Genomic DNA, 20,199 nt, shown 5'->3' with positions numbered 1-20,199 from the left:
CGTGGAAACATCAGCTCAGTTATGCTTCCAGAAACTAGACAAACGCAAGCTGCCACTCTTCACTGGGTCTCCACCGAACTGTATCTCTCATGAGCATGGGGTTTGGGGGAGGTTATTCATTTTTCTTGTTTCTAATTTATTGACCTGGAAAACCAGCCTAGTACTTTATGCCTCTGCCATACCTGAATACTACTAACAGCCCCCTCCAGAGAAAATTTAGCAGACATGTGAGGCTACAGTCATTATATGAAGCTTTTAGGTTCCATTAGCATTCATTTCCTTTAAGTATCTGAAAGCACAATCTCTCAGAACTTCACAGACAGAAAAAGTCAGCCTCTCTCAGTCTCCTGTCTCGTTCTCCGTCTCCTTCCATCTCTCAGTCTCCCTTTCTCTCTCTCTTGTGAAAGCACCACTTAGACTGAACTCTAGGCACAGACACTGCCACCACAAAGGCTGGAATGCAGCACAGTGCACGTGAGTACTTGGGGATGGATGCTCATGGGATACCAGTCACCTTTCACAGCTATCTGGGCCTCCAGGGAACTCGAATGTCTGACTCCACATTCCTAAGCCAAGCATCTCCTTCTGGTCAAGAAACCGTGCTCAGAGTGCAGAGCCAGCCCCTCCCTTTCCTGCTGGAACTGTAGACTTCTAGAGTAGAACAGAATACTGTCCAACACCCCTACTTTAGAGATGAGGAAACTGAAGCTCTAGGCAAGGCCAAGACTTGTCTAGACCAACCAGAACTGGACCCCTGGCGCTGAGGTCTCCAGGCACTGAGGCTAATGCTCTTTTATTTATCTCTGGTTAGAGTAATCCCCTCAGCAGCCAAGAGTTTCACCCACCCCACCCCCAGCAGGGCCTGGTGCCCGTCAGATGTGGAAAGCACAGGGCCTACCTCACCATGACCTCCCCTAAGCTCCTCTCTCCCCTCACTGGGAATTCCCATGGTACTTTATCCCCACCTGTGTCACAGGATGGGGTGCCTCACCTTTTTCTTCTCCTGAAGTCTTTCTCCATATCAATTGATGGTGGCAGTGAAGGGGCAAGACTCTAAAACCAAGCTGAAAGTGAAAGTGGCTCAGTTGTGTCTGACTCTTTGTGACCCCATGGACTATACAGTCCATGAAATTCTCTGGGCCAGAATACTGGAATGGGTAGCCCTTCCCTTCTCCAGAGGATCTTCCCAACCCAGGGATTGAACCCAGGTCTCCCACATTCAGGCAGATTCTTTACCATCTGAGCCACAGGGAAGCCCAGAACCAGGCTACCTGGTTCCAATCACTAGCTGTGTGATTTGGACAAATACATAGTCTTCTGTGTTTCAATGTTCTAACGTTCTTGTCTACAAAATGCAGACTATAACACTACTTTCTAGGATTGGTATAAGGATTCAGTGAGTGAATGTTTAAACGGCATTTAGTACCACACTGGTCACACTGCTAGTATGTATCATGACCAAGGGGAAGGTGGTATAAGTTGGAGCTTTGGACTGGTTCATCTATGAGGCCCAGCATTTGACTATAAGGGATGGTGTCCATATGGTTAGTCCCTATATCTCCAGCACAGAGAGGATGCTGGGTTAAAAAAATGTTGAATTAATGAACCTAGCAAAGTATACTGCTAATAACAGGTGCTCCATTAACGATCATTGAACAAATATGTAGATTTCCAGAATTCACATGCTCACTTAGGAGTGTCATCGGGAAAGTTCATTAGTAGATAAATTCAGATCTGCCAGCACCAAAATTTTCTATTGAGCTAAGACTTCCATGAGCAACTGCCTTAAAAAGTTTAATCAAAGTACAGCTCTCAATTTCCAAGCATTCTCTTGGTACACAATCACCCATTGTTTTGTGACAATGTCCTCCATTGTGCCTTATGGGTGTGCTGTGCTAAGTTGCTTCAGTCGTATCTGACTCTTTACGACCCCATGGACTGTAGCCCGCCAGGCCCCTCTGTCCATGGGATTCTCCAGGCAAGAATACTGGAGTGGATCGCCATGCCCTCCTCCAGGGGATCTTGCCAATCAAGGGATTGAACCCATTTCTCTTTTGTCTCTTGCATTGGCAGGTGGATTCTTTACCACTAGCGCCACCTGGAAAGCCCATGCCTTATGGGGCTGATATACAATTGTTAGTGGATATTTTCCTGTTTTTATCTAGGCTTTGAAAAACAAAGTTCCCCAAACCCCACGCTGGTACTTACCTCTGAGGGCCCAGTGAATTAAAATATCTTAATAAAGAAAGCCAACAAAAGATAACAGAGTCTTGAATCAGAAACCCAGATCTGGAACCCTAAAGTGGGTTTAGGTGCTTATACCAAAGAAAGTTCTACAGAAGGGGTGGGTCTGGAAGCCAGAGAACATTAGGAGATGGCATTGAGAATGACACAGAACGTATTTGGAGCTTCTCAAATAAAAGGCACTTTATAAGAACAAAATATGTTAGTCACCTCGGATGCTTGAAGTGAAACCTGAACAAACAAACACTCAGTTGACTGTTGGCCAAAATGCTTAGCTGGAGACTTTTACTGTCTGGGACACAAATCTACCTGGAACTTAGCCAGACAGTACCTGGGATGTGTGGGAGGGGACCCCAAGGGCCATTGAGAGGCCGAGGAGATGCCAGGTTCTTCTGAGAGGTGGCACGCCCTGGGCCCCCGCCCGGCAAGGGTCTATCTTAGGAAGCAGGTCCTCCTTGCCAGCCCAGATACACCTGACCTGCTGTGACCTCTCACTCCATGACCTCACGACAGCTACACAGGGGTGAGGAGAAAGGGGATAATGCAGATGCCCCAAAACAAGAGGTTTTTCCTTACCTGAAAGCTCCACGTAAAGAATTTGTTTTTTTTAAACACTCCAGTTTTTTAAGTATATGCAAATTCCCTGGTAGATGAACAGAGTGAAGAAAGTACCTCTTTGAGGGCTTTGGGGCTGAAGTCAGAGAGAGACTAGCATGAACTACCATTCAAAGCTTCTCCCCTGAGCCAGGGGGTTCCCAGAATTTTTACCCACAGACTCTGACACTCTGGCACCTATGCTGCCATCCTGCCTCCCCTTGTGGGAACCTTTTGTTCCAGTTCCTAAGGAGCTAGGGGGTACTGGACCCCACCCATGCATGCACAGAGGCTCCTGCTGAAGGATGCTGGCACATGGCTGGCTGGAATGCATTTACACACATCTGCTCCCGAAAACCACGGAGCAGGTGCTGTGGGCCAGGCAGACCAGTCTCCGAGTCCTGGTTCTGCCATCTTTTCTCTGTTTTGAGTTTCAGTTCCTTCATCAGAAACTGAAAGCCATAGGACTTCCCTGGTGGTCCAGTGGTTAAGAATCTGCCTGGCAATGCACGGGACATGGGTTCGATCCCTGGTCAGGGAACTATTATCCACATGCCAAGGAGCAGCTAAGTCCACACACCACAACCACGAGATCCTGCAAGATGCAATGAAGGTTCCACGTGCTGCAGGTAAGCCCCAATGCACCCAAACAAAGATTAAAAAAAAAGTAATTGAAAACCATAATTTGTCTCCATAGTTGTCTCGCGCATTAAGACAAGGTTTATTATCTGCTGCTGTTGTTTAGTTGCTAAGTCGTGTCCGATTCTTTGTCACCCTATGGACTGTAGACTGCCAGGTTCTCTGTTCGTGGGATTTCTCAGGCAAAAATACTGGAGTGGGTTGCCCTTTCCTTCTCCAGATCATCTTCCTGACCCAGGGGTTGAACTCACGTTTCCTGCATTGGCAGGTGGATTCTTTACCATTGAGCCACCAGGGAAGCCCAAGATAAGGTTTATAAATCTTAACAAGTAAAGGTCATTAATCGTCTTTTTCTTATAGATTACTAACACTGAGAAAAGGTATGAGTGGGAACTCCTCAAAGCCTCCTACTGCCCTCTACAATAAGTTTCCAAATCCTTCCCAGTCCAGGAGGCTCTGCTTGGCCTTCCTCATGGCACTCTCCTCAATACACTCCATACTTTTCACCTCTGGGCCTTCAAACATGCTCTTGCTTGCATCTGGTGTGGCCTTACCTCTCTTCATCCCCAAGAACTAGTTGAAAAGGCTCATTCTGGGAGGGGCAGATCCCAGACTCCCTTAATCCCAGTACACGTGTCATGACATACTATTGTTTTCACTTACAGCACTTAGCCCACTTATAACTATGTACTTGTGTTTACCACCCCTTCCTCTTCCAACAGCTGGCAAATTCCCTTTGGCCAGGTGCCGGGCCCTGGGATTCATTCACTGCTGTATCCCCAAAACTAGGTAGATTCCTGGCACCAGCAAGGTCTTCTGATAATATCTGTTGAATCAATGCGTTGCAGAATTGAAACCCCAAATAGCCAGGAGGAGCCAGGAGCTATTAGCAGTTCTCTGATAGCCCTCAACACCAGGCTGGGAAGCCAGCAAAGAACTTCATACTCATGAAGTTTCTTTTTTATTCGGAAAGCCAGTAAAACAAGTGCCAGCTCATTATCAGAAATGTTAAATCATCCCCAAGTCACTCAATGAAGAATTCCCTTTTCTAGGCCCCGAGTTCCACTGGCCCAGGCCTCTTGGAAGGCTGCCAGAGCTCCAAACAATGCAAATGCTAGCAGGGTGTAGAAGGGCGATGAGTAAGAATTTCTTAAAAGGCAGTGGGCCTGGCACAGGCCACTGTATTTTTGATGGAATGACCTTTAAACATTGTCATGTCCACCCGGGTCCCCATCCTGGGAAATTCCAGGCCTGGTTTCTGTTTTCTCAAATACTCAGCACACCTGTCTGGGTGAATGTTTTAGAATATGTTTAGAAACACAGAATGTCCGTGTTTTATTACAGCTAGGTTAACAATCTCAGTACTCTGAGATGATCGACATTTATCCCAAAATAAACATCATAATTCATTCTAATAACTCAGTCAATACCAGTATCACCGCCCCCAGTGCATATTAGATCATCCTGTGAAAGCAATGGTTGAGGTTTAAAGGTTGTAAACGGAGGTGGAGGGGGCTCCCATGTTCACTCCATCAGCAGGCAGAGGGCCTTGTATCCAGGAGCACCACTCTACAAAGGGCACAAGCACATCTGTGGGTCAATTCCAGGAGGCAGGCATGGGGGTGGGAGGTGGGCAGAGAGGAAGGGGCACTCACTGAGTCCTGAGTGGTTAGAACCTGGATTTCTGCTTTAAATCCTGATGGCAGCACAAACAATCTGTTGACTTTGGGCTGGTTATTTAATCTCATTGAGCCTTAGCTGTCTCCTCTGTAAAACAGGAGAAACAATAACTACAATATGAGGTTGTTGGGAAGATTAAATGAACTAAAAAAAAAAAACCAGAAACCTAAGGTCCTTCAACCAGTGTTGCAGACAGTAAACCTACGTGTTTGCTATCATTATTTAGGGTTTATGAGATCAGACACATCTTAATTTCACTTCATTTCATTAAAGCCTCAAGCCAATCCTTCCAGATTGTTAGAGTTATCCCCTTTTCACAGATGTAAAAACTGAGGCTCCTGAGGATTAAGTAGCTAATTCAAGACCAGCACTTGAACCCAGTCATCATATTCATTACTATCATCTTAACCACCATTTCCTGGAAGTCAGATGGTACACTGAGCACTTCACAGCAACTACCTTATCAAATACTCAAAACCACTCTCTAAGGAAAGAACTGTAACTATTTCATACAAACAAGGACACAAGGTTGGAAGAACTAAATCTTGGGCAAGGTCACAGTGTTAGTTAAGGAATGAAGTGGGAGCTTGATCCTAGTTCTGACACCAAAGCTCACAGTCTTTTCTATTCAAGTCCTGATTGTCCAGTATTGTCATTGATCTTGTAACTTCACTTGAAATCAATGTGCCTGAATTCATATTAAACGTAAACAACACTAGCCTTGTTAAGTGAAGTCCAGGAATGGCCCACTCCATGAAGGGGCCTGCTGTCTTGAATAACAAGGAGTTAGGATATCCCCAAAGAAAAGCCTAGCTTTCCACCCAATTTCTTCTAGAAGGCTTGGTTTGGGGTCACTGATAGCAACTGGGGAATGTGTTAAAAAGAAGCATGAGGAGTTCTTAGTTATTAGACTTTTATCTTTTGGGAATTCAGTTCAGTCGCTCAGTCATGTCCGACTCTCCGCGACCCCATGAATCACAGCACGCCAGTCCTCCCTGTCCATCACCAACTCCCGGAGTTCACTCAAACTCATGTCCACAGAGTCGGTGATGCCATCCAGCCATCTCATTCTCGGTCGTCCCCTTCTCTTCCCGCCCCCAACCTTTCCCAGCTTCAGAGTCTTTTCCAGTGAGTCAGCTCGTCACATGAGGTGGCCAAAGTATTGCAGTTTCAGCTTTAACATCAGTCCTTCCAATGAACACCCAGGATCGATCTCCATTAGAACACAATAAATATTTTCTCATGTAAATCATCATCTGCTCCCAGCTCTTCTACCATGGAAAGGCTTTTCTTTCCTTAGCAGTATTTGACTGCCCTACTCAGCTAAGCGTGACTCTGAAAATATCTACCAAGTCACTCCATCCCCCAACTATTTTCTGTCCCTAAACTGTATCATGGAGATGACATACAGAAGGGCCAACAGCAACAAAGATATAGTGAGGTATACAAAGATGTAGTGACAGTGACTTTTCACGTTTTATTAAAACAGTAACCAGCCAACACCTGGTGCTAACCTGGTGCTCACTCTGCAAATTACCTAGACCCTCATGTTGACCCATTCGTTAGTTCTATAGGAAACTATGTTGTTGTTTGCTTTATCGACTATGCCAAAGCCTTTAATTGTACAGATCACAACAAACTGTGGAAAATTCTGAAAGAGATGGGAATACCAGACCACCTTACCTGCCTCCTGAGAAATCTGTATGCAGGTCAAGAAGCAACAGTTAGAACTGGACATGGAACAACAGACTGGTTCCAAATTGAGAAAGGAGTACGTCAAGGCTGTATATTGTCACCTTGCTTATTTAACTTACATGCAGAGTACATCATGCGAAATGCCCAGCTAAATGAAGCACAAGCTGGAATGAAGACTGCTGGGAGAAATATCAATAACCTCAGATATGCAGATGTCACCACCCTTATAGCAGAAAGTGATGAAAAACTAAAGAGCCTCTTGATGAAAGTGCAAGAGGAGAATGAAAAAGCTGGCTTAAAACTCAACATTCAGAAAACTAAGATCATGGCATCTGGTCCCATCACTTCATGGGAAATAGATGGAGAAACAATGGAAACAGTGAGAGACTTTATTTTGAGGGGCTCCAAAATCACTGGAGATGGTGACTGCAGCCATGAAATTAAAAGACGCTTGCTCCTTAGAAGAAAAAACTATGAACAACCTAGACAGCATTTTAAAAAGCAGAAACATTACTTGGCCAACAAAGGTCTGTCTAGTCAAGGCTATGGTTTTTCCAGTAGTTGTGTATGGATGTGAGAGCTGGACCATAAAGAAAGCTAAGCGCCAAAGAATTGATGCTTCTGAACTGTGGTGCTGGAGAAGACTCTTGAGAGTCCCTTGGACTACAAGGAAATCCAACTAGTCCATCCTAAAGAAGATCAGTCCTGGGTGTTCTTTGGAAGGACTGATGCTGAAGCTCCAACACTTTGGCCACCTGATGTGAAGAACTGACTCATTGATAAAGACCCTGATGCTGGGAAAGACTGAAGGCAGTAGAAGGGGACAACAGAGAATGAGATGGTTGGATGGCATCACCGAGTCAACGGACATGAGTTTGAGCAAGCTCCAGGAGTTGGTGATGGACAGGGAAGCCTGGTGTGCTGCAGTCCATGGGGTCACAAAGAGTCGGACTCGACTCAGCAACTGAACAACAACATCAGTTCAGTTGCTCAGTCATGACCGACTCTTTGTGACCCCATGGACTGCAGCACACCAGGCTTCCCTGTCCTCCACTATCTCCTGGAGTTTGCTCAAACTCATGTCTATTGAGTTGGTGATTCTAACCATCTCATCCTCTGCCGCCCTCTTCTTCCTTTGCCTTCAGTCTTTCCCAGCATCAAGGTCTTTCTCAATGAGTTGGCTGGGCCAGTTGATCTCAGAGCCACTGAAATTGAATTGAAACCCCAAACTATAGTTTAATTTAAAGGAAAATGATTACTCAGCAAAACAAACAACAAAGCAACAGATTACCAGAGAGCACTCTAAGTGAAGCATAACACAAAATTGCCTTGCTGGTTCTATAGAAGTAGATCCCTTGTTAGGGCATCGTGCCCCTGCAGAGGGCCAAGTAAAGATCGCCACAGAGTAACAGCATCCCAGACTCAAGAGCTCCAGAGGCAGGGAGGATGACTAAGGGCAGGAGGGAGGGTGGCAAGCTTGTCCTGGCCAACTTGGCATTAAAATCTCTGCCCACAGTTTGGTCTGTGGCGGGTTTTAGATAAAACACAACAAGAAGAATTCAACCCAGAAAGTCTCGCTTTGACAAACTTTCCAGCACTGGGTAAAAAAACATTAATTAATTGAAAGGGCAGTGATTACTCACCTCTTACTACAAGAATAAAGTTTGGGGGGCGGGGGGAGACACGTCATTGAGTAATGACGCACCAAAGAGTTTTCGTTGAAACAACCCTCCTTCCTTCCAACTTTGGACTCTATAGATGGATGAAAGAAAGCCCTTTGTATGAGGCTCAACCGACGTTGCCCAAAAGATAAAAGAAAACAGGACTCTCAGAAACCTGCCTAAAAGCTTCTACATGACAAAAATTCAGCAAAAGTATGAACCTTATCTTTTTAAGTTTCATCTTGCCTCAAACCCCCAAAAAAGAAGAATCATAGAAGGAACTGGTAATTTAAACTTCAAATCCTGAAGTCTTGCTGCTGCTGCTGCTAAGTCACTTCAGTGTCGTGTCTGACTCTGTGTGACCCCATAGACGGAAGCCCACCAGGCTCCCCCGTCCCTGGGATTCTCCAGACAAGAACACTGGAGTGGGTTGCCATTTCCTTCTCCAATGTGTGAAAGTGAAAGTGAAGTCGCTCAGTCATGTCCGACCCTTAGCGACCCCACGGACTGCAGCCTACCAGGCTCCTCCATCCATGGGATTTTCTAGGCAAGAGTACTGGAGTGGCTTGCCATAGATACTGAATAAATACTGAACTTTTTTTTTATGAAAGGAGACAAGAATTTAAGATTCTCATAAGGCAAGTATCAGGAATAGTGCTCTAAAAGCACTTGATTTTTATATCAACATTAAATTACTATTTACAGTATTTCTGCTGTTTAAAATAAACAGTGCTGTTGTTACTGTCAGAGGATCACAGTGACACACACAGTGAAACTATGGTGAAAGATTCAGGATGCCCCCACTCATAACTGCAGGATGCAGGTTTTCCCTTCCCCAAATTCCTGACTTCTTGGTCATCTAAGGAGGATTCATTGTCCCTAGGCCAAGAGTCAGTAGCAAAACAGGTACAACTGGGGCACAGCCCAAGGATGCTGACAGCACAAAAGTCACGTGTGTGTGCCCATGTCAATTCTGAAACCCTGTAAACAGCCTAGCTACAGAGATGATCATATGTATACATGTGTATACATATACTCATGTGTGTATATATATATATATATATAGCAGTGGAATAGAGGAAGTCTCAAACTTAAGGACCACTTTGTCATTTCTATCACGTGGAGTAAAACTGTATTCCAGAGCCATTAATAAGCCCTACTGAGCGACAGGCTGGTGGCCTGAAATTCCAGACCTCAAAGTACACAGTGACCGAGGAGGAGTACAAACCCCTCTCCTGAGCAAGGCAGGAAAAGAAAAAGGGAATGGAGTTTCAAAGGACATAACTGCTGGACACTCTCTTCACTGTGGCTGTACTAAATAAACAACTGATGAACACAAATCACCACTGCAGTGGCTAGTAACTGCTACTGATGGAGCAGCAACCCGGCCTGCCAGGCATTTGATACACAGTATCTCATTCAGGACAAAGCTACTATTTTCCCCCCATTTCACAAGAAAGAAAACAGGGGTTTAGGGAGATCACGGAAGTATCACAGAAGTGATAGAATCTGAATTTGGGCCCAGGTTTGATGGGCTCCAAAGCTTCAACTTAAATTTCTTCATTACGCAAAACCACGATCCACTCTTCTTGGACCCTCTGGAAGCCCTCTCTTTTCCGAGGCTATTGTTTCAAATCCACCTTTCCTATCTGCCCCACACACAGTAGAAATCTGTGTCTTGTCCAGGGGCCCTGGTTGCTGAGATTAGAGCTATCTGCCCCTAGCATATACCCTAGGGTGAGAAGAGGGTAAATTCTGTGCCCTCCTAATATCCAAGGAAGAGTAACTCTTCCTTGGATATGGGAAATCCCAGATAGGGGGCCTTTAGCAGGAATAAATCCGACCCTGAGGCAAAGTCACACCTGCTGCTGCTGCTGCTAAGTCGCTTCAGTCCTGTCCAACTCTGTATGACCCCATAGACAGCAGCCCACCAGGCGCCCCCGTCCCTGGGATTCTCCAGGCAAGAACACTGGAGTGGGTTGCCATTTCCTTCTCCAATGCATGAAGGTGAAAAGTGAAAGTGAAGTCGCTCAGTCGTGTCCGACTCTCAGCCTACCCGGCTCCTCCGACCACCGGATTCTCCAGACAAGAGTACTGGAGTGGGATGCCATTGCCTTCTCCGAAGCACACCTAGCTTCACCCTTAAAGCAGAAATCCCAGAAGTTGTCAATGGGTTCACTGGCTTCCCTTCACTTAAGTTTAAATGACAGTAACAGAGGCATTTCCCAGAAAGCAGAACCAACGAGGCATCATGATCTGGCAAGGCTTCTGTGTTTCACAATGTGCCAAAAGACTGTGTGCATAGCTGAGGCAGTATTCCGGCGACGCTGCCAAGTCTTGTCTCATTTCCCTTTTCTGCGTCTCAGGAAACCAGAGGGAGGGCCACTGCCCCATCCCCTGGGCTCCGCGGGACACTGGGTACAGCCGGATCTGTCCTGCCCGCCTTTCCACCCTCTCTTGGCAACCACGCTTTGGTCTTTGGTGCTCAACCCTGCCCACACAGTGTAATCAGCTGAGAAGTGTAAACGATACAGACCCAAGCCCCCTCCACTCCCCCAGGGGTTCTGATGGATCCAGCCTGGGCATCTGGATTTTACAAGCAGCCCAGGTGATTCTACGGTGCAGGCAGGACTGAGACGCTCTGTCTGGACCACCGTGGGATAAACGATTCCCCTAACGCTGAAGTTCACCCCCCTGAACTTTCGGGGCGTTCCACAAACTCCGGGATTCTCCTCCTTGCTCCACCCGGAGCTCTTCCAGCGCAGGTTCGAATTCCGCCCGCTCGCAGGACGCCGCCTCTCTGCGCCTCCTCCGCCGCGGCGCCCAGGACCCCCAGAAAACGTGTGCCCCGCGCCACCCACCCCTGCCGCTGGGACTTACTTGGTCGCCAGGTGTGCAGACCTCGGGGTACTGGGGAGCCAGAGCCGGAGTCCGGTGCGCCGGGAGCGCGCGGGCGGGAACTCGGAGGTTGGGGAGCGCCGGCCCAGGAGCGCGCGGCGCCCGCAACTTCACCAGCTGCAGGGAAGGCACAGCCGCCGCGCGGGCCGGGAACGCGAACTGCCACGACCGCAGCGACGGCCGCGCCCCTCACCTCCGCGGCCTGCGCGAAAAGGCCGAGGCGCGGCCCGGGCGAGCGAGGCGGACGCGGGCGGCCGGGAGAGGCTGCGCGCGGAAAGTGGCCCTGGGCAGCCGGGAGGGGCAGTCCCTGCCCCAGCAGAGTGGCCAGGCCACCGCGCGGGTAGGCCTGAGAGCTCGCCTAAAGGTGACCCATTGCCTACTGGCGGTGCCAGCTCAGTCCCGGCCGCTGCGAGCTCAGGCCCGTCCCGCTAGAAGTGCTAGCCAAGCGTCCGCAACCAGAGGCAGCTGCTTCAAAACACGACGGTGGAAACGCCTGTTAGAACACGTGCTCCCCCGTGAAACTCCTGTTAACACGTGACACGTGCTCCCGGATTAAAAGCAGCTCAAAACAATCAAACCTTTTACGACAGAGAATACCCTTCAATGTGGACTTTTAAAAAAATCTAAGGTTTTCTTCCTGCCCTTAAATCTCTTCTTGGCGGTGTACATTATACACTGTTAACGCTGTGATGACCTGTCAGGGAGTTTGTAACATGCTAGCTAATACATTTCCCAATAAAATGTTTCTTTAACGTTTTAAATGGAGAAGATCTACATAAGGCATAACGATGCTATAAATAAGTTTTACACTGAATAAAGTATATTCAATCATGTGGCCCCATATGCTCATGAATATTTAGATTCCCAAAAAAGGCTGCCTTCTGAGAAGTTTGTTCATAACTCAAAAGTAAAACTTTGCAAAGGTAACGCTGGTGGGAGACGTGCAAAATTGTCAGACCTAATATAGAGCCGCTAAAGATACCAATTCTCCTTCATGTAAGTTTATCCTTACATGAACTTCTGGTAGAAAAATTGCAAAATTTGTCCTTCTAGGATTCTGGATTTTATCTTCCATATCTTTTAAATACTCACATTTTCTATATCCCGCTTCTCTGGCTGCACTTTCAGTTAACGTCTTCAGTTCTTTCCATTAATCAATTATTTTTGTGGTTATTTGAATCTGCTGTGTTACTGGTCTTCGCTAGGTGGAATAGTCCCTCCAGGCCCCCTATAATGTTCAAGTCCTACACCTGGAACCAAAGGAGAATTAAAGTAGCAGATGGAATTAAGGGTGCAAATCAGCTAACCTTGAGATGGAAAGATTAATCATGGTCTATTGGTATGGGCTGGATGTAGTCACAGTTCAGTTCAGTTCAGTCGCTCAGTCGTCGACCCCATGAATCACAGCACGTCAGGCCTCCCTGTCCATCACCAACTCCCGGAGTTCACACAAACTCATGTCCACAGAGTCGGTGATGCCATCCAGCCATCTCATTCTCGGTCGTCCCCTTCTCCTCCCGCCCCCAACTTTTCCCAGCATCAGAGTCTTTTCCAGTGAGTCAACTCGTCGCATGAGGTGGCCAAAGTACTGCAGTTTCAGCTTTAGCATCAGTCCTTCCAATGAACACCCAGGATTGATCTCCCTTAGAATGGACTGGTTGGATCTCCTTGCAGTCCAAGGGACTCTCAAGAGTCTTCTCCAACACCACAGTTCAAAAGCATCAATTCTTCGGCGATCAGCTTTCTTCACAGTCCAACTCTCACATCCATACATGACCACAGGAAAAACCATTGCCTTGACTAGACGGACCTTGGTTGGCAAAGTAATGTCTCTGCTTTTTAATATACTATCAAGGTTGGTCATAACTTTCCTTCCAAGGAGTAAGCGTCTTTTAATTTCATGGCTGCAATCAGCATCTGCAGTGATTTTGGAGCCCAAAAAAATAAAGTCTGACACTGTTTCCACTGTTTTTCCATCTATTTCCCATGAAGTGATGGGACCAGATGCCATGATCTTTGTTTTCTGAATGTTGAGCTTCAAGCCAACCTTTGCACTCTCCTCTTTCACTTTCATCAAGAGGCTTTTGAGTTCCTCTTCACTTTCTGCCATAAGGGTAGTGTCATCTGCATATCTGAGATTATTGATATTTCTCCCAGCAATCTTGATTCCAGCTTGTGCTTCTTCCAGCCCAGCGTTCCTCATGATGTACTCTACATATAAGTTAAATAAGCAGGGTGACAATATACAGCCTTGATGCACTCCTTTTCCTATTTGGAACCAGTCGGTTGTTCCATGTCCAGTTCTAACTGTTGCTTCCTGACCTGCATACAGGTTTCTCAAGAGGCAGGTCAGGTGGTCTGGGATTCCCATCTCTTTCAGAATGTTCCACAGTTTATTGTGATCCAAACAGTCAAAGGCTTTGGCATAGTCAATGAAGCAGAAATAGATGCTCTTCTGGAACTCTTTTGCTTTCTCCATGATCCAGCGGATGTTGGCAATTTGATCTCTGGTGCCTCTGCCTTTTCTAAAACCAGCTTGAACATCTGGGAGTTCACGGTTCACATATTGCTGAAGCCTGGCTTGGAGAATTTTGAGCATGACTTTACTAGCGTGTGAGATGAGTGCAATTGTGTGGTAGTTTGAGCATTCTTTGGCATTGCCTTTCTTTGCGATTGGAATGAAGACTGACCTTTTCCAGTCCTGTGGCCACTGCTGAGTTTTCCAAATTTGCTGGCATATTGAGTGCAGCACTTTCACAGCATCATCTTTCAAGATTTGAAATAGCTCAGCTGGAATTCCATCACCACCACTAGCTTTGTTCGTAGTGATGCTTTCTAAGGCCCACTTGACTTCACATTCCAAGATGTCTGGCTCTAGGTCAGTGATCACGTTATCGTGACTATCTTGGTCGTGAAGATCTTTTTTGTACAGTTCTTCTGTGTATTCCTGCCACCTCTTCTTAATATCTTCTGCTTCTTTTAGGTCCATACCATTTCTGTCCTTTATCGAGCCCATCTTTGCATGAAATGTTCCCTTGGAATCTCTAATTTTCTTGAAGAGACCTCTTGTTTTTCCTATTCTGTTGTTTTCCTCTATTTCTTTGCATTGATCACTAAGGAAGGCTTTCTTATCTCTCCTTGCTATTCTTTGGAACTCTGCATTCAGATGTTTATATCTTTCCTTTTCTCCTTTGTTTATCGCTTCTCTTCTTTTCACAGCTATTTGTAAGGCCTCCTGAGACAGCCATTTTGCTTTTTTGCATTTCTTTTCCATGGGGATGGTCTTGGTCCCTGTCTCCTGTACAATGTCACGAACCTCCGTCCAGAGTTCATCAGGCATTCTATCAGATCTAGTCCCTTAAATTTATTCCTCACTTCCACTGTATAATCATAAGGGATTTGATTTCGGTCATATCTGAATGGTCTAGTGGTTTTCCCTACTTTCTTCAATTTAAGTCTGAATTTGGCAATAAGGAGTTCATGATCTGAGCCACAGTCAGTTCCTGGTCTTGTTTTTGCTAACTGTATACAGCTTCTCCATCTTTGGCTGCAAAGAATATAATCAATCTGATATCGGAGTTGACCATCTGGTGATGTCCATGTGTAGAGTCTTCTCTTGTGTTTTTGGAAGAGGGTGTTTGCTATGACCAGTGCGTTCTCTTGACAAAACTCTATTAGCCTTTGCCCTGCTTCATTCCGTGTTCCAAGGCCAAATTTTCCTGTTACTCCAGGTGTTTCTTGACTTCCTACTTTTGCATTCCAGTCCCCTATAATGAAAAGGACATCATTTTTGGATGTTAGTTCTAAAAGGTCTTGGAGGTCCTCATAGAACCGTTCAACTTCGGCTTCTTCAGCATTACTGGTTGGGGCATAGGCCTGGATTACTGTAATATTGAATGGTTTGCCTTGGAAATGAATAGAAATCATTCTGTCATTTTTAAGATTGCATCCAAGTACTGCATTTCGGACTCTTTTGTTGACCATGATGGCTACTCCATTTCTTCTAAGGGATTCCTGCCCTTAGTAGTAGATATAATGGTCATCTGAGTTAAATTCACCCATTCCAGTCCATTTTAATTCACTGATTCCTAGAATGTCTGTGTTCACTCTTGCCATCTCCTGCTTGACCACTTCCAATTTGCCTTGAGTCATGGACCTAACATTCCAGGTTCCTATGCAATATTGCTCTTTACAGCACCGGACCTTGCTTCTATCACCGGTCACATTCACAACTGGGTATTGGTTTTGCTTTTGCTCCATCCCTTTATTCCTTCTAGAGTTACTTCTCCACTGATCTCCAGTAGCATACTGGGCACCTACCGACCTGGGGAATTCCTCATCCAGAAATGGAAGAGGGCGGCAGAAGTAGAGCTAAAAGAGATAGCAATTTGAGAAGGATTGGGCCTAATGTTGTTGGTTTCAAAGAGGAGGAATGGAGCTATGAGTCAAGAAATTGAGGGTGGCTTCTACAAGTTGCAGAAAACAAAGAAATGGGTTCTCTAGCAGAACTCCAGAAGGAATACAGTCCTGCTGACACTTTGATTTCAGCCCAGTGAGACCCATTTTAGACTACTGAACTCCAGAGCCATAATAAAAACTGTGTTGCTTTAGGCCACTAAATATGTGGTAACTTATTACAACAGCAATAGGCAACCAATACACCATCCACTTAAGTTCTTAATTTCAACAATAATATATTTATTTTCTAAGAGTATTTTGATCTTATTTCTAATTTTATTGGTCATGTTTAATAGTCTCCTGTTCTTTGCTGATTCCACTGCTTCAAAAATTCATATATAGTTATTTTTACTTTTAATTAAACTTTTTATTTTGGGATAGTTGTAAGCTCGCTAGAGTGAAAAAATTGGCTTAAAACTCAACATTCAGAAAACTAAGATCAAGGCATCCGGTCCCATCTCTTCATGGCAAATAGATGGGGAAACAGAGACTTTATATTGGGGGGCTCCAAAATCACTGCAGATGATGACTGCAGCCATGAAATTAAAAGACACTTGCTCATTGGAAGAAAAGCTATGACCAATCTGCTGCTGCTGTCTAGACAGCATATTAAAATGCAGAGACATTACTTTCCCAACAAAGGTCCATCTAGTCAAGTGAAAGTGAAGTCACTCAGTCGTGTCCAACTCTTTTTGACCCCATAGACTGCAGCCTGCCAGGTTCCTCCGTCCATGTACTGGAGTGGGTTGCCAGTTCCTTCGCCAGGAGATCTTCCTGATCCAGGGATTGAATCCAGGTCTCCCGCATGGTAGGCAGACACTTTACCATCTGAGCCACCAGGGAAGTCCTAGTCAAAGCTATGGTTTTTGCAGTAGTCATGTATGGATGTGCGGGTTGGACCATAAATAAAGCTGAGTGCCAAAGAATTGATGCTTTTTGAACTGTGGAGTTGGAGAAGACTTGAGAGTCCCAGTCAATCTTAAAGGAAATCAGTCCTGGATATTCATTGGAATATTCAGACTGATGCTAAAGCTGAAGCTCCAATACTTTGACCACCTGATGAAAAGAACTGACTCACTGGAAAAGATGCTGATGCTGGGAAAGATTGAAGGCAAGAAAAGGGGACGACAGAGGATGAGATGATTGGATGGCATCACTGTGTTGATGGACATGAGTTTGAGCAAGCTCTGGGAGTTGGATCTTTATTATGTTGAGCCTTCCAAACTATGAACATAGTATACCTCTCCATTTATTTAGATCTTTGATATCTCTAATCAGTGTTTTTTTGTTTTCAGTACAAGTCTTAACACATTTGGTTAAATTTGCACTTAAGTATTTCCTTTAAAAATTATACGTTGTTGGTAAGAATGTAAAATTGACAGGGAGGCCTGGCGTGCTGCAGTCCACGGGGTTGCAGAGTCAGACACGACTGAGCAACTGAACTGAACTGTAAATTCACATGCAGCTGTAAGAGATAATGCAGAGACCCTTACACCTTTAAGCCAATTTCCCTTCATGGTAACATCTTGTAGACCCTGAATGATACGGCCAAGATACAGAACATTTCCACCACTGCAATGAGCCCCCACGTTGCCATCACATCACACCACCCCCTCTTTAACCTCTGACAACCGCTAACCTGTTCCCCATTTCTGTACTATGTCATTTCAAGAATGTTACATAAATGGAAGCACACAGTGTTTATTTTGTTCAGGGACTGGTTTTGTTCACTCAGCCTAAGTCTCTGGAGTTTCACCTAGGGAATAAAGTGGTTCTCTTTATTACTGATAGTATTTCATAGTATTACCACAAAGATACCACAGCTTAATCATTCACATGTAGACAGACATTTGGATTATTTCCAGTTTTTAGCTGTTATGAATAAAATCGCTATAGACATTAATCTACAGGTTTATATGTGAACGTAAGTTTTCATTTCCCTGGCATAAATGCCCAGGAGTACAATTGTTGGGTCATATGATAGTTGCGTGTTTAGTTTACTGAGAAACTGCTAACCTGTCTTCCACAGTGGCTGGACCTTTTTGCAGTCCCACCAGCAATGTGTAAGTCATCTAGTTTCTTAACATCCTCATAGCATTTGGCACTGTCATGTTTTCTTTTAGCTGTTCTATACGTGTGTAGAGTTTAATGATCTATCATTATGGCTTTAATTTGCTAATGATGGTATACATCTTTTCATGTGCATATTTGCCATCTATGTCTCCTCTTGCGCTGAACGTCTCTTCATGTCTCATTCATTTATTAGTTGAATTATTTGCTTTATTGTTGAATTTCAAAAGTTCTTTACATATTGTAGATACTAACCCTTTGTTAGATATGTGGTTTGTAAATATTTTCTCTTACTTCAAGCTTGTCTTTTCATTCTCTTAATAGGATCTTTTACAGAGCAAACGTTTTAAATTTCTATGTACACTAGTTTTATCCATTTTTCCTTGCATGGATCATGCTTTTGGTATTCAGTCTAAGAACTCTGTTTGCAAATTCCTAGATGTCAAATTTCCCCCCAAAAGTTTATAGTTTTATGTCAGGTATTTGAGTTAACTTTTGAATGAGACTTCAGTTAACTTTATTGTAATTATTATTTTTGCTCCAGCATCATTGTTGTTGTTGGTGGTGGATTAGTCACTAAGTCGTGTCTGACTTTTGCGACCCCATGGAGCCTCCTCTATCCATGGAATTCTCCAGGCAGGAATACTGGAGTGGGTTGCCATTTCCTTCTCCAAGGGAGAAGGGCTTTCTTTGTTGAAGATCTTAATTTTTAGAGGGCTATCTTTCCTCCATTAAATTACTTGTGCACCTTGTACATGTGTATTTCTGGAGTCTCCATTCTGTTTCATTGATCTGTATGTTTATCCCTCTGCCAGTACCACACAATCTTGAAACTGCGCCAATTGAGTCCTCCCATTTTATTCTGCTTTTTTGAAGGTGCTTTACCTATTCTGATTCCTTAGTCTTTCGATATAGATTTCAGAAAAAAACATCTTGAAGGGATTTTGATAGAAATTGTGGTAACCTATATTGGAGAGAACTGAGAACTTTATTATGTTGAGCCTTCCAAACTATGAACATAGTATACCTCTCCCTTTATTTAGATCTTTGATATCTTTCATCAGTGTTTTGTAATTTTCAATATACAAGTCTTAAAATGTTTGGTTGAATTTTCACTTAAGTATTTCCTATAAAAAATTATATACATCATTGGTAAGAATGTAAAATTTTTCAGCCAATGTGAGAAACAGGTTGGTCATTCCTCAAAAACTTAAACCTAGAATTACCATATGACCCCATCTATTCCTAGGTACTTAAAAAATATATATGTATACACATGTTCATAGCAGCACTATTCACAATAGTCAAAAGGTGAAAACTATCCAAATGTCCATCAGTGGATGAATGGATAAACAAGTTGTTGTAAACATACAGAAGAGTATTATATGCTTTTAATCCACTCCACCAATTTTTAATTGGTGTCTTGAGATCATTTCATTGAATATACTTATTGATATGTTAGGGTATAAATGTGCCATTTTATTATTTGTTTTCTGTTCTTTCATTTCCGTTTTCTGTTCTTTCATTTCTCATTTTCTTTTTCCTATCTTCCTGTGGGTTACCTAAACATTTTTGAGAATTCTGTTTTTATTTACCTGTGGTGTTTTTAAGTGTAGCTCTCTGTATACTTTTTAAGTAGGTAACATGAAAGTGAAGTCGCTCAGTTGTATGAGCTCTTTGCAACCCCATGGACTGTAGCCTGCCAGGTTCCACCGTCCATGGGATTTTCCAGGCAAGAATACTGGAGTAGGTTGCCATTTCCTCCTCCAGGAGATCTTCCCGACCCAGGGATTGAACCCGGGTCTCCCACGTTGTAGGCAGACGCTTTACCATCTGAGCCACCAGGGAAGTCCCACAGGTAACATACATATTATACATACATAATTTTTTAGTCTACTGGTGTCATTTTACCTGGTCAAATGAAGTGTAGAAACCTTACTTCACTTTACTTTTCGCCTTTTATAGTTGTTAATAACATTACCTCTACATATATTATACTTTCCATTACTGTCTAGCCTTTCAGCTCACTTTATCTTCCTTCTAGTTGTTTTCAAGGTAGTACTGGCAAATGTCATATGTAAGGAATTTCCATAAGTGATTTTGGCCCTCTCAAAATACAACCAGCTCCTGGTGACACTATCGCCAACATAGACTTTGAAAAGCATTTCTGGGCTTGAAAGAAAATAAGGAAAATCTTCAATTTGTACTCCACTCTGGGAGATAGTGAAGCCTCACTACAGAATTGCAGCTGTAGCTGAAA

General features: G+C 44.3%; 1 protein-coding gene across 2 annotated transcripts in view; it reads right to left on the bottom strand.

Moving 5' to 3' along the window:
• NOD1 (nucleotide binding oligomerization domain containing 1) overlaps positions 1-12,042 on the bottom strand; it is an 87,815-nt gene extending 75,773 nt beyond the window's left edge. For both annotated transcript variants that reach the window (XM_055420936.2, XM_055420937.2), the window contains exon 1: positions 11,394-12,042. The gene's annotated coding sequence lies outside the window, so the exon portion shown is untranslated. The remainder of the gene's footprint in view (positions 1-11,393) is intronic.
• Positions 12,043-20,199: the final 8,157 nt, after the last annotated feature.

Source organism: Moschus berezovskii, chromosome 3 (genome assembly GCF_049115385.1).
Source record: "Moschus berezovskii isolate FMDL1 chromosome 3, NW_MosBer_1.0, whole genome shotgun sequence".
NCBI classification, from domain to species: Eukaryota; Metazoa; Chordata; class Mammalia; order Artiodactyla; family Moschidae; genus Moschus; species Moschus berezovskii.
This window is presented reverse-complemented; position numbering and strand designations above follow the sequence as displayed.